An 11067-nucleotide genomic window follows, 5' to 3' on the forward strand; every position below is an offset into this window, starting at 1 on the left:
ATGGTACAGAAGTGGAGGAAGCAAGAAGAATGAGTTTAATAAAGTTTGATTTATCTGACTGCTTTGTTTCGCTTAATGTGCCTTATAATCCCGTGCACCTTATGGTCTGAAAAATACGTACTGCACACTGCAGTTTAATGTTGCAAAGCACCTCTTTTTAACGTCAGTGGATATTATACATGGTTATGTTCAGGATATGTCAGCCCATTTCTACTGGAAAACTTTCAGCAAGGAATTTGCATTTGCACTGTTACATTTTTATAAAGCTTTAATGTACATAAAAACCAGCTTCTTATTTAAGTGAAAATAAATGGAAGGTTGTCTTTTTGCGCTAGTAATGTTGTGGAGTTGTATTTTGTCTCGCATCAATTATATCGTCAGTTATATCGTTATCGCAAATTTTCAAATATATATCGTGATAAATATTTTTGGCCATATCGCCCTGCTCTAGTCCCTCGTCACCTTTTACCTACCTGGAACAGCATTTGCTGCACCTGAGGCATGTCAACACAGAGCGGGAGTATCACAGATATGATGGCTCTCGGTTAAAAACATCTATAGTGGGAATTCCCTTTGCTCATGCTGCAACAGTCACGTTTCACGGCCCAAGGCCTCGTGCCATTTCCCCGCACACTGCTGAAGAAACATCCCTGCAAACCTCCACCCTCCACTCCAAAGTGCTCTGATGAGGGACGGTGATTAGCCTGCACTCATTAAATGTAAACAAACAGCCAGCAGTGAGTGCAGCCGAATCAAAACAACATTCCACTCGGTGAGAGGGAGAGGCGGGAAGGGCGATAAGGTGTGGCGAGGACAGTGTGCCATGTTGTGTGCCTACGTGCCATTCAGCCACTCACAATGCTCTCAGTCTGTTAGTACCACCAGCCAGACACGCTGTGTTTTGTCATTACCCCACTTGCGTCCCTGCCCAGGGTTGCAGTCACACATACACATTAGATGATGAAAGATTGTGTGATTAGCAGACACTTCCTGATTACTTGATTACACTGGGGAGGCTGACTAACAGCTCATGGGTGAATCTGTCTTGTTTAGTCTGATGCCACTGGGGCTATTATCTAAAGCCAAGTTAGAATAAAACACATGTATTCCAGTATTTCTCTTCTGTATGCTACATCATTTTTGGTGTCGGGTCAGTGGAATAAATATCTGTTCGATTGTTAGACTGGCATGTGTGCATACTTTATGTGCAAGCCAAAACTCAAATTCACTTCATAGTTTAGCCTGAAAATCTACGCAGTTGTCTTCTCGCTGCATTCCTGCTAACCCGAAACCCCTTCCCGAGTCAACCCCCTGCTAGAGGCCCCCATTAAAACCCAGTTCTCTCTTCAGCCTGAGAACAGGGGATGGAAGAGATGAGCTCATGTCTCTGATCCTGAACTGGTCAGCTGTGCCGTCTACCTAATGGTCTCCAGGATGTCAACACTGGTGTGTCCTTCTTATTCACACCAATGATCATCTTCACAGAGGCCCCAGACCTAAATAAACACAGAGCAAACTTGCTGTACGATCAGCTTATATCTATAAACAGTGGAGCGGTTTAAATTAGGCCACTCCCAAGAGTACCGTACTTTGCTTGGACAGCCAGGCTGAGATGACAGAATGGAGCCAGATGAACTCACTGAAGGGAGTTTCAAAGGACTATTTCACACAACGGCAGAAATAGCACAGATGCGACTTCTATACTGTCCGACTCTTTGGATAATTTAAACAGACTACATCTTTAACTTGCATTACATTTATTTGGAGGCTTTGGCTCTACGCAAGAGATCCGCATCCTTCATAAAGGAGACTTTGAGCTAAAAACTCACACGAATGAAATCCACAGTTTAATACATACTTACAGTTGGGGAAAAAGACAGAATTTGCCTACGCTTGCTTACTGGCTCGCTCTATTTTGGTGTGACACCCACAAGGATGTGTCGAATATAGGTTTTGTGTGTTTTTCTGTGTGTGTGTGTGTAGAATCTGTGATGTGCTGATAGGAGCCAGGATGGGCCTCCCAATGACGCATTTAACTGGAGCTATAATTTATGAAGCATCTTAAAATAGTAGTTAAAAAAAGAACTTCTGGATCTTACAACGCTTCAGAGGGAGAAGAATTAACTTACTTCCTGACTTAGGACAACGACAAAGTCACAAACTCACAAACCCAGTAATCAAAGTAACATTCCTGCTCAACAAAGCACAAACCAGGTTCTCCACAGTCACTTCAGTTCTCTAGTCCCTGGAAAAAAAGGTGATCGATATCACCGTATGAGTCATCAACTAAATACTTGTAAGGTGGAGTCTGCCTGTGGGTGGCTGGGTAATCCCATTTAGTCATTCTCAGCAACATTTTACAGTAGTTTCATTAGATGAACAATACTAGGGTACCTCACTAATCCAAGACTCACTCGGGAAACTTAAGACAATATTTACAAAATGTATGTGCACAGAGAGAGAGCTTACTGTATGTTGCAGTCATTAATAACCATTTCATCTACTGTCATGGACCGAGAGGAGGGCCGGAAATAAATACAGAGAAGAGCAACAAAGGAGAGTTGGTGATAACTGCTGTACCTGCTATAAAAGCTTCCAAACACATGACAACTGGTCAAAAACCAAAGATAACACATGCCAAACAACTCCACATGTCAAAAAGTCTGATGTAGGGCTGGGTATCGTCACTGATTTCTAGAATCGATTCGATTTCGACAGTAAACGATTTTTAGACAGTAAACTGTTCTTGAAGTAGAGAGAGAGAGAGAGAGAGCTGTGCATGAAGCGTGATCATGTGTTATCATGGTAGAAGCGAAACAGCAAAGGTCAGAGGGAATTCATGACGAGGTTTATGTGAAGCGTAGTTTGGATCTTCTTTTGCTGCTGGTTCAGTCAATATTGTTTGGAGAGATCAAACCTGCAGCTTCAGAATCAGCACAAAAAGGGCGTAAACACAAAGCGCCCACCGACGCCTCAAAATCAGCGAGCTGTCGGCTTTCAGCCCCGACCGTGTCCGTGGCGTCGGGTGAGGAAGGCGACATCTCACTGATTCTGATGCGTCGGCGGGTCCGCGCTTTGTGTTTACGTCTTTGTGCAGAATCCGTGTTCCTGTTCTCATTTACTGTTTTAGCTGTTTGGTGGTTGTTGAAATTTTGTGAGCTTTAACCTGAGATTCTGGCGATTCGGGCAAAATAAATTTATATTAAATGGTAAATGGCCTGTATTTGTATAGCGCTTTACTAGTCCCTATGGACCCCAAAGCGCTTTACACATTCAGTCATCCACCCATTCACACACTGGTGATGGCAGCTACATTGTAGCCACAGCCGCCCTGGGGCGCACTGACAGAGGCGAGGCTGCCGGACAGGGGCGCCACCGGGCCCTCTGACCACCACCAGCAGGCACCGGGTGAAGTGTCTTGCCCAAGGACACAACGACCAAGCCTGTCCGAGCCGGGGCTCGAACCGGCAACCTTCCGATTACAAGGCGAACTCCCGACTCTTGAGCCACGATCTTTACCCAATTTTTAAAAAAAAAAATCGATTCAGGATTTTAATGAATCGATATCACGTTATTCAAGCTAGAATCAAAACCCACCCCCAGTCTGATGGCAAGAAAGCTAGTACTCTAGCCAACACTAGCATTTCCTAGCTCCTTCTACTCTGCTGAGGATAAATAATTTACTGTTTACTTTATCTGTACCAAATACAACTATGGGACAGCAGTTATTGAGCTTGGCTATTCCCAGTTCACGCTGAACTGGCTGTTATACCAATTCCCACTATAGGTTTTAATAAATGTACGCTGATAGTGGATTGCAGCAGCTCGTGGTATACATGCTGCACCAGAGCTGCTGCCTCAGCTTCGTGTCCTGATGCTGCTGGTTGGTTCTGAACGTCCTGATGTTGCTGACAGACACTTTCTTTTTATTGATCCGTCTATTCTGTGCTCCTGAGGAGGCAAAAAGAAACTCAGACATAATAATATCAGCCCCTGTAGTCTTTGCCTCCCTTTGGTTGCCATGGCTACAGAATTCGCCACAACAGCAAGCTGAAAATGTTGAACCACGAACGCCGAGCGCAGTCTCGTACGGCTGTGCCTGCTCGACAGGGCAAAGACCCGGGACACTCTTGGTGATCTTAACGTTTGCTATCACGTTGCCTTTGAAGACGATGGATGCAGATGCTTGCTGTCAAAGCATTTTTACAAGATTCCTTCTGTGACATTTGACAGCAGCGCTGTGCCAGCCTGCAATGTGTCATCCTGTGTTCAAGCGCAGCAAAAGTTGCTCCAATATCTCGACTCCTTTCCACGACTGAAAGTGACACACCACAAGGGAGGCGAGTCTACTTATCTATATATAAATACACATCACATACTTGCGTCTGCCGTTACACTGGCATACAAAGGCGCATACATAGCTCTGTGTTACTTATCTCCGACTTGTTTCACAGAAGCTCCTGTGTGTCATAAAAAAATAAAGCACACTCTTCTTCCTCACAGAAAGCCACAGCTCACCCACGCACACACAGCTCACCCAAACTCCTCACTTCCAGTAAATTCTCTACCTTTAAACTCTCAGAGGATCCTGGGGACATTTTGTGCCATTCCTTTTTTAATTTTCATCCTATTTTGGCTGTGCTGAATGAATAGCTCATATTTACTAGAAGATTTAAAAAAAATTTTTATTTGTCTCAGCTCCTTAGAATATCTAAAAATGGCTAAGCTACGCAAAACCGCCACATTTCAGGCCAAAAATGACCACATTTATGTTGACATCAACTAATGCATTCCTTTATGTTAAAATTTTATTTTGGATTACTGTCCACCAGGTGGCGCTACTTTTTACCATTCAAAGCAAGCAGCAAAATGTCACACTTTTTCTGTTTTCTGCAAGGGAAATGATAAGTGTGCCATTATTGATGTTAGATAATGGTGTGTGTGTTTGAGCGTGTATTCATATCTCTGCGGGGACCAAAATACCACCTTCAAGCCTCATCATCAAACTTAAGGGCAGTGTGACTTTTGCACAGACAGAAAGAGACGAGCTGGCAGCACCATATGGGAAACCTTGATTGCAAAGACAGCAGTCTGTCCATTTGCTCCACATAGAGCTACATAAACATACAGGCCTTTATATGGTTAAAATATGATTAAAGATATTTAATAGTTGCATTTACTCTGAAGTAGTTTTAAAAGACAGTCATTTAAAATGGGAAAAAATATTACATCATAGTATTTTTACAGCAGTTTTTGCGAAGCTGCCATTTTTTGTCCTTGGGATCACGAGTGTCAGGTTTTGTTTTCTTTTAATCTGACATTACAAAAAAAATAAAAACACATGTTGCTGCCAATCATTGACTCATCTAAGGCCCAATAAAAACAATCAAATATTCCTCGAAATGTATTTTATGGAAATTGTTTTTGCTTTTTCAATAGAAAACAGTGGAATTATGTAAACATACGTGGCTTTAAAGGGTGAAATCGCAAAAATTATACTTAATATTTGAAATTATTTTTCAGGCTGAAGTAGTTTTAAAACATTGAGTATTTTAAAGTTAAAAAAAAAGTTGCTATATAATATTTTTACCGCATTTGTTGGCAAGGTGGCATTTTTTGTCCTTCGGTAAAAAGAGTCAGGATTTTAAGGATCATCTAATGGTTAACTGAGCAGCATCAGTGGTGCTCACAGAACAACTACCACTATATATATATAACACCTTCAATTTCACACAGGAAAAATAAGTCTGTACTTAAACCATGTGTATATATCGATGACGATAAATAAACTCTGGTATCAGCTTAGGTCCCAAAATAGATAATAATGTAATAATGGATTGCATTTATATAGCGCTTTTCGGGGCCCTCAAAGCGCTTTACAATTCCACTATTCATTCACTCTCACATTCACACACTGGTGGAGGCAGCTACAGTTGTAGCCACAGCTGCCCTGGGGCAGACTGACAGAGGCGAGGCTGCCATATCGCGCCATCGGCCCCTCTGGCCAACACCAGTAGGCGGTAGGTGAAGCGTCTTGCCCAAGGACACAACGACCGAGACTGTCCGAGCCGGGGCTCGACCTGGCAACCTTCCGATTACAAGACGAACTGCCAACTCTTGAGCCACGATCGCCCGTGATATGCAATCCCAAGACAGTCTCCCCTTTTCCTTCAGTTTTTTTCTAACAAGTTTCAGCTGGACAGGAGAGTCCAAAACTCTGCAACACAGAACATTTCCACTCATCAGGCTAAAGAAAAACAATCGAGCAGGATGAGGGATCACTGCTCATAAACACTGACTGACTGGCTCCCTCATCCCATTCGGAAAACCCCCTAAATAACTCCAGCCAGAAACAAATGTACAGATAAATAATAATGCAACTGAAGGGATGGTGGGCAAGCCATGCAGAAAACATACCGACAGCCAAACTGAGTGAAAGAAGACTCTACAGTACAACATAAGGCTTCCCCCTATGGCTAAGACAGCATGAATGACTCACTCCTCCTCTAGCAGTAACACCACCACCACTCTCTGCATTTAATCATGCAAGCGTCAAGCTCAGGATATATTTTAATGTATCCTCAGCAATGTTTCAGAGGGAATAATACACAAAAACAGATTTAGTTACTAGTTCAACGTCACTCAAAGGTCGTCGTCTTATGCAGGTGCTACCAATTTATCTGCACACGCCTTTTTTAATGATTCCTTTAATTAATTTTTGAGAGGGAAAATAAAATGAATACATTTACTGAATTTTGCACATGACAAGAAGCCCCTGGAAAACTAGTTTCTGACAGAACAAATAAAGATTATCAGTTTGTAATGCTGCGTGTGTCCATCCCCTATATTGTGAAACATGGACACAGTATTGCCTTCGTGGTCAGAGCCCAGATTCCACTGTCTAATAATATTTGTGCATTTAAGGGTTTCCACAGAACAACACAGGAAACGGGGATCAGAAAGTTTCCCAGTCTGAATTTCCCAGGCAAAGAACACCCAAAACCCAAAACCTCATTCATTATCCTCAAACTTGGCAACCCCTTCTCTCCCCCACAGTGTTTCCCACATATCAATAACCTCTACGTGAACTCACTCGACTTCCAACACTCACATGTGCAGCAGGGCTCTGGCTGTCTCAACATGATACCCCCAAACTTGGAGCTGTACCTACAACAAAGCCCCTTCACTATCAGGTCTCGCCGCTTGGCAGCCACCATGGTCATGCCTCTGGGCAGTTCTTTTGATGACTATACACACAAACATAAGTTTAATGTCAACGGTGAATAAGAAATAAAAACTGCATGTAAAGAAGCAGCATACAAGCCGTTTCAAAGAGTTCATGTTTGTTACCCATCCTGATCTAAATTACGGCCTAGTTATGACAAATGTGTCGGGCTACACAACATACCGACTTCATTACCATCACCGAGACACTACAGAGATGCATGCCACTACACATCTGAAGCAGTCATGACCTATTTTCACATGTGTCAAAGTAACAACACAGTTGCCAGTTCAACTGTTTCACTGGCTCATTTGGGGGAAGGGACAACTTTTTTCTTTGCTATAACAAAATTCTGTAACAGGTTTCTATTCAGGATTTTTGAAGTGCCTCGTGTCCCCTCCTGTGAGGTCTACACGTTTTTGTTTCAAGGCCAAGTCTTAATTTGAATAAATATGCTTCAACACTTTCTCTCAGAGGATCTGACTTAACTGCTACTTTCTCACACGTGTTTACGCTGGTGCCACCGCTGATACAGGACGGAAGTGACAGAATATGAGCCAGCCCTCCGCCTCAGGTAGCTGTGTGAGAATCATCACATGCAGCAACACCAGTTTTAAATGACAAACTGAAAAAATGCACGTTGAACGGACACGGATTCCATCACATGTTTATGACGTACAGGCTGGCCTTTTGTATTTTGATTCAACTACCCGCCCCCCTCCGTAGGCATAAACACCGCAGTTCTTACAAAACATACTCCATCAGATTTTCCTGTAAATTTCCCTAACAAATGCTGAGCCAAACCTCACGATGCATTGAGCTCAGTCAACATCGACATGAATGAATCGACTGCAGTACGCTAATGGCAAAACACAATTACTCAACCATTTAATCAAAAGTCACCATTTCCCTTCTACGGCTCTCCCACAGCATGAGCTGGATTGGAACATTGTGTAATGAACGTGAACTAGCTGCTATTGTCTCCATTGTGCTGCTCCAAAACGCTGACAGGGGAGCGCTGAACTCAAGACCCTTGGTGACTAATGTCTGCAACTGAGCCAGTCCAGACTACAGAGGCTTGCATACCCAAAGGCACTCTTTTCATAAAAGCATTGGTGAATATCAGGGACAAAAGACTGTGTATTTGAAATTTACTGCTGGAAAGAAGGTCCCAAGTGTTTTAATCACCGACAAATACACTTCTATCTTTCTGGTTTCACAACTAAGATGGGTCAAAGAGGTCAACGGCAAACATTCATACTCAAATAAAACAAGAATCTTTAAGGACCACAGTTAATCAGCTGAGTTTTAAAATGTAAAGGCCTTGGGCAAAAACATACTCTGGTACAACACTTTATAGGTAAAAAAAAAGAATGGTAAAATGCACCGCAATGCTGATTTAATGTGCACGCATCATTCATGTGAACTTGCACAGCTATAACTCACGAGATTAGTTTCTGTCCCTGAGATTTGGGAGTTTTTTCCAATTCCCTGATGTGGTTCCTGTTACTAAAAAAACAAAAAAGGTTTCAGTTACATTTCTAGTACGCAAGATGTTCTTTACAGGACCTCAATGAATACAAGTGGATCAATAATATTAATAAGTGTTGGTAAATAGTACCTGAGTCATAGTTACTTTATTTTAAACCCTATGGTATTCTATGTAAAACCAGTTCAGTTATGTTACTTCTGGCCTGTTGCTGGAGTCTCCTACTTTCCCAAGTCAAGTAACATTGCCATGTTTTAATGTTCTTAACAATCTAAAGTCAATTTGAGTACGGACCTGTGCTACGTCAAAGGCATGGCTACTGAGTTATACATAACGGTGGAAATGGCTCTGTATAAGTGCCGAGCACCAGCCCACCTTTAAAGTAGTGCTACATGTTTTTGGACTAAGCTAGCTTAGTATATGTCATGATTCATTTAGCTTTACTATATCGTTTTAGCGAGCAACAGTAGGTAAAGCCCTGCACACCACTTGAAAAGCGCGACACACACATTAAACTAATGAGTTTGCGTTTAGTACTATTGCTTCACCTGTAGCTGACAGTTAGAAGCATCCCAGTAAGCTTTACTTTTGACTCGCTTGTTAACTTTTACCCTTTTTTCCCCTTAAAATTACAATACTTACGGCAGTTTGGAAAGTTTTGGAGATTGTTCTTCTTAAAGCTTTTCTGATGGGGTAAAACCAAACAAACTCTTTCTCCTGTTCAACAGGGGAAACTAAGGCGGGTTAGCCACTCAAACACTCAAACGTTGTTAATTACCGTCAGGTAAGACATGGCTGCCGGAAGTGACATATTACCTTGCTTGTTACTGGAACCAATGGAATAAATAAATATAGTTTAAAATAAATAAATAAATAAAAATAATGAACAAATAAATAAGTGGAATAAAATATAATAAAATTGGAGTAACGTTCGTAATGCACGTGACAGGCGATAACAAGCAAAGTCGCTAAATGACCTACCGCTACTTTTCTTTTCTTTTTTCTCTTCTTTTTCCTTTCTTTTCTGTTTTTTTCTCTCTTTCTTTTCTCTTTTTTTCTTCTTCTTTTTTCTTTCTTTTTCCTTTCTTTTCTGTTTTTTTCTCTCTTTCTTTTCTCTTTTCTTCTTTTTCTTTTTTCTCTTCTCTTTTTCTTCTTTTCTTCTCTCTTTCTTTTTATTTTTTTTTCTTTTTCTTTCCCTTCTCTCTTCTTTTCTTTCTTCTTTTTTTCTTTCTTTTTCTACCTACCGCTACCAGACTCTTCCATTCAACCGGTGTGCTTGTTTCCACCTGTTAGGTGCTTTATGCAATTTGGAATTTGTATTATTTATTATTATAGCTAATCGAGACGCAATTACGTGGGTGAAGTCATACATACATACTGAACTGTAAACATTTATAAAATATTAGCAGGTAGAAATATTTTCATATATTTGTACCCCCAAATGGTTGTCACTTCCGGTTAGAAGTCTGGCTAACGTACAAGAAGAAGCGAATTTTTTTTTTTTTTTTTTTTTGTAGTTAATACATTTTACATGTTGTTATTACTGTCTTCAAAACAGCAGTAAGTGTCAAATGACCTACTCTATGGGAGTTATGGGTTCCATATTTAAAAAATGCTGTGTAATCGATATTTAACCTCTCAAACGCTGAAAAGAGGATTATGCTAAGCAGCCTCGGATGTAGTCTGCCAATCTTCTAAAAGAGATGACTGGTCTTGGTGTCCGCTTACGGACTTCAGCAATGTACACTCATGAGATAAATAAAGTGTATTCAGATATTACATATGCGAGTAACACGTTTTTCTGTTTATTTTCATTTTTCACACCCATCATTTCTCAGAATTTGTATTCAGATACCACGCGTGAAACACCTCGAGGTCCTGTTTCACTCGGTCGTCTAATCCATATCTGTCCATCAGCTGCTGCAGCAGCCTCCCCACACACCCAAACTATTGGTTAATATTTAATCAAACCCGTCCAGGAAAGTAATTTCCTCCAACAAATCACAATATTTTGTCACGCAGTCTGATGGTGTTGCATAACAAGAAAGTCTTTTCCCTGTTCGGTCACATTTTTTTATTATTTAACAACACCGAGTCTAGTTTGGCCCGAGCATGCAAACCACACCTGATCGTTGAGCCTCTTCTTTAGTCGTATACAGAAAAGCCTGTTATTTTTCAAAGCATTAATATAGCATTCTGGTAACAGTGCCTTTGTCGCTACAGGTTTAACTTATCTTTTAGATGAACATTTGAGCCTAAAGGCAATGGCTTTGTGTGTGTGTGTGTGTGTGTGTGTGTGTGTGTGTGTGTGTGTGTGTGTGTGTGTGTGTGTGTGTGTGTGTGTGTGTGTGTG

At 41.3% G+C, this 11067-nt stretch overlaps 1 protein-coding gene across 9 annotated transcripts in view; it reads right to left on the reverse strand.

The window, feature by feature from the left end:
• sgip1a (SH3GL interacting endocytic adaptor 1a) overlaps positions 1 to 9494 on the reverse strand; it is an 83701-nt gene extending 74207 nt beyond the window's left edge. For 7 of the 9 annotated variants that reach the window (XM_085387595.1, XM_085387592.1, XM_085387591.1 and 4 more), the window contains exon 1: positions 9357 to 9494. The gene's annotated coding sequence lies outside the window, so the exon portion shown is untranslated. The remainder of the gene's footprint in view (positions 1 to 9356) is intronic. The other 2 variants (XM_085387596.1, XM_085387593.1) reach the window with 2 other exon arrangements.
• Positions 9495 to 11067: the final 1573 nt, after the last annotated feature.

The sequence above is a fragment of the Rhamphochromis longiceps genome, linkage group LG17 (genome assembly GCF_057381845.1).
Source record: "Rhamphochromis longiceps isolate RC_006_pf linkage group LG17, R_longiceps_female_GT1.1, whole genome shotgun sequence".
NCBI classification, from domain to species: Eukaryota; Metazoa; Chordata; class Actinopteri; order Cichliformes; family Cichlidae; genus Rhamphochromis; species Rhamphochromis longiceps.